We start from the raw sequence: 4,411 nt of genomic DNA on the forward strand, positions 1-4,411 counted from the left end.
AGAACCTGGAAACAACCTAGATGCCCTTCAATGGAAGAATGGATGAAGAAAGTGTGGAATATATACACATTAGAGTACTGTGCTGCGGGAAAAAAAAAAAAAAAACAATGACTTCTCAAATTTTGCATGCAAATGGATGGAAATAGAAAACACTATCCTGAGTGAGGTAACCCAGACCCAAAAAGATGAACATGGGATGTACTCACTCATAATTGGATTCTAGCCATAAATAAAGGTCACGGAGTCTATAATTGGTGATCCTAAAGAAACTAAATAAAAAGGTGAACCCAAAGAAAAAACATATAATTATCCTCCTGGCTATGGGAAGTAAACAAAATTGTCGGGGATACTAGCTTTAAAGCAAAGGATAATGAACCTACATCTATGACCCTAGAGAAGATAAGTAACAAGGTGAGCCCTAAGAAAAACACATAGATACACCTAGAAAGGGGAAATAGATAAGATCACATGACAAAATTGGGAGCATGGAGGTTAGGGGAGAAGGGAGAGTAAATGGGGAAGAGGGGAGGGGAAGAAAAGGCGGGAGTAGAACTTGAGGGAACAGGAAAGTCGAGATGGAAGGACAGCGATGAGAGCAAGGAAGGAGAGATTTTTGTTTGAGGGAGCCATTATGGGGTTAGGAAAAAAAAAAAAAAACTGGCACTAGAGAAATTCTCATGAGTCCACAAGAATGACCCCAGCCAAGAACCTAAGCAATAGAAGAGAAGGTGCCTGAACTGACCTTGCCATATAGTAAGGTTGATAAATAACTTAATTGTCAACATAGAAACTCCATCCAGCAACTGATAAAAACAGAGGCAGAGACCCACATCCGAGCACTGGAATGAGCTCTCAAAGTCCAGTCCAAGAATGGGAGGAGTGAGAATATGAACAAAGAGGTCAAGACCTGATGGGGACACCCACTGAAAACGTTTACCTGAGTTAATGGGAGCTCACCAACTGCAGCTTGACTGGAAAGGAACCAGCGTAGGTTCAAACTCGTCTCTCTGGATGTGGGTGACAGTTGTATGGCTGGAGCAGGCTGAGGGGCCACTGGCAGCGGCACCAGGATTTATCCCTACTGCTGGTGCTGCTTTTTTGGGAACTCATTTTATTTGGATGGATACCTCGCTCAGCCTAGATATAGTAGGAAGAGCTTCAGACCTTCCCCAAAGCAATATGCCTTACCCTCTCTGAGGAGTGGATGGGGTAGGGTGGAGAAGGTGGAGGGGATGGGAGGAGGGGAGGAAGTGGGAACTGGGATTGATATGTAAAAAAAAAAAAAAAAAAAGCTATCCTGTTTTCTTTTTTAAAAAAATAAAATAAAAATAGTGGATTAGAGTAAGGAAATTTATTTCGGTGCTGAATTCTTGTGCTCCAACGACACAAAGACAACATTTTCTTTCTGCTATGAAAAGTATTAAGATCATTAGGAAGTGTTCATTCTGCATCTTATATCCTAGTACAATTTCTGACATTATCGTCATCTCTTTACCAGCTACAATGTCCACGAAAAATAATCTTTATTTTTACTGTGATATTTTATTTCATTTCTTAGTGTCTGTACTCATCCTATTATGAGATTGACATTTTTGTATAATTGTTCCATATAGAATTTATGTGTATGTATACATATATGTGTACATGTGTGTGTGAGTGTGTGTGCATGTGCATGCATCACATGTGCAGGCAAATGTCTGTGAAGAAAACAAGAGGGTGTTGGATACCCTTAAGTTAGAGTTACAGACAGTTCTGATTCCTCTGATGTCTTTAGCTCCTTGAGCTTTTATTTTTAATATTGGTACATACTGAAGTTTGCTATCAAATTCTAATAATTGTGTTTGTTTTATTTATATCCAACTTGTATAAACTCCAAAGAAAATTAGCCCACATTCTAATCTGATCCTGCTGTCACTGCATAGGACATCTTTGGTTAATCTTTTACCCTTCAGAATTCTGTTTTCACAAATAAAAACTAAGAAAAAAGTATAGTACATCTCAAACTTATTTGCAGGATTTTCTGAACCAATATGGAAAGCATAAGTACAATATGAATTGAAATAAATCCTAAATTTTTGTTTTTACTTTTATTATTAACACATTTTATTAATTTTACACATATCTGGTAGTGGTTCCCATTCAATGAGTGTTAGTTAGAAGAATAATGGAAATTTGTCAAATTTTATATTTAAGACATTTCTGCAACAAGTAATTTTGGGTACTTTTCCATTCAATTTTATAGATACTGATATACAAAACTTTATAGAATCAACCAAATTACTGTATCATTTTGTCTTTTGGAAGCATATTAGCAAGTCATTCATCTTATTGGGGGCCATTACTTACCTTCACTTCCAAACACAAAATCTCAAAAAATAGGAGACAATTGAAAACTGATAAACTCAAAATGAGATTCTATGATTAACTCTTTTTTTATTATTATTATTGAGAAAAGGAAAAAAAGTTTCTGCCTCCTCCCAGCCTCCCATTTCCCTCCCCCTCCTCCCACTCTTCTCCCCCTCCTCCCATACCTCTCTCCCTCCCTCTCCAGTCCAAAGAGCAGTCAGGGTTCCCTGCCTTATGGAAAGTCCAAGGTCCTCCCCCCTCCGTCCATGTCCAGAAAGGTGAACGTCCAAACTGGCTAGGCTCCCACCAAACCGGAACATGTTATTCCATGGCTATAGAATACCAGGGAACCATCTACTATGGGGTATGTACCTGGGGGTCATATACTTTCATTTACAAAATTTAGAATTTCTGGTGTCCAAACACACCAGACAAGAATTCTGGTTAATTTAATTATAATCTTTTAATATGTAGGCATTGACTAAGTTGTGTGTAACAGCGGGGTTCCATAGAAAAATGTTTAAATCATATATACATTCTAAAATCCGTGTAAATATCTTTAAATTCTGTGATGCAAAGAAAACATGGTCTTTTTTAACTTTTTAAAATTAAAGTCTAAATCTCATGAATAGACAAGAGAAGTATGTTGCATTTTAAATTTAAGAAAGCATTTCTGGAGGTTTTCATTAAAACAAAATTCTAAGTCAATTTATTATGGATATTTATGAAAGATTATACTTATAAAATACAACAATGCTCATTTATGAAACCATCTTTTTTTTTTTTTTTTTTTGAGACTGGGTTTCTCTATATAGCCTTGGCTGTCCTGGAATTTATTCTGTAGACAAGGCTGGGGTTAAACTCTTGGAGGTCTAGAAGTCGGCCAGCCTCTGCCTCTCAATTATGGGGCGTAATAGCTTGTGCCACCACTACCTGGCAAAACCAGGTTTTGTTGTTGCTTTTGTTGTCCTTTTTTTCTTCTTTTTAAAGAATAATAATTCCTACCATAAATATGTACTTTGGTGTAGAGCGAAGTTGAAGTAGGATTCCATATGGAAAAGATTTACTACAAAAGTGGAGAACACCCATAGTGACAATGTTGCTCTCCTAGCCTAGCAACAATTTTTATTCACAGAAGTCAAATTGTGAGGAAGGTCTTGCTTTGCCTTACAATACTAAAAAAGACTTTGCCACCTGCGTCTCGGTGCATATCTGTAAATAACAGATTGCACCAATTATGTTAGTGTTCCCTGGCTGTGCATTAAAAGAAAAGGCAGCGGGGGGGGGGGGTGAGATTTATAGGCAAATACCTCCTCTCGAATTCTGAAACTGATAAGCAGAGGGATATGAATTTATTCACTGAATAAAAGTCTTAGAGAAAGGTTCTAATCAAGCTTGGCTTGCACAAAACAAGAAACCTGTGACTAATTGCAGTTCATGTTGTTTGCCTAACAAACAAGACATTTAAAGGTCAGCCTCATTGCAAAATAAATCTAATCTCAAGGAAACATTAACCTTATCCTTAAGTCTTACTTAGAATGAACATGATATGGGATAAAATAAAAGGAAGTGTCAGAGGAGGTTGGATGTCTCTTACAATATTGTGTAATGACTTTAGTTGAGTGCTGTGCAATAAATGAAGAAAACCTGACAGTGGAAGCTTCAATTTGTAAAAAGCACTCGAGTCAAACTTAGAGAAGTGCTAATTATTGTTTTGTTTCCGTTTTTCTAAAATAATTTTGCAACGAAGAATAATTTTATTTAGTAAATTTTACAATTCAATGGCTTGTTAGAGACCACAAATAAAGTCTATATGTGAATACCGTTCCGGTCCAGGCACCAGGAGAGACATCACTGGGGTGAGTGAGTTTCTGACCGTGGCAGCAGCCCGGGACAGGGAACTCAGACACCCCTCCTACACTTCCTGGTCATCCTCAGGGGCTACTCTGCCCGATACCTCCTCTCTCTTCCTATCCCACCCAGCTTGCATCCACAACCCTCTCTGCCCCCTCCGTCTGACCCCCTTCCCTCTTTGACCACATAACATCTCCCAGCCCAGCCTGTT

General features: G+C 38.0%; 1 pseudogene; it reads left to right on the top strand.

Moving 5' to 3' along the window:
* The first annotated feature begins 384 nt into the window (after positions 1 to 384).
* Positions 385 to 4,411, top strand: part of LOC126504537 (histone H2A.V-like) — a 9,832-nt pseudogene continuing 5,805 nt past the window's right edge.

The sequence above is a fragment of the Alexandromys fortis genome, unplaced genomic scaffold, assembly GCF_014885135.2.
Source record: "Alexandromys fortis isolate MF-2015 unplaced genomic scaffold, M_Fortis_MF-2015_v1.1 scaffold_12, whole genome shotgun sequence".
NCBI classification, from domain to species: domain Eukaryota; kingdom Metazoa; phylum Chordata; class Mammalia; order Rodentia; family Cricetidae; genus Alexandromys; species Alexandromys fortis.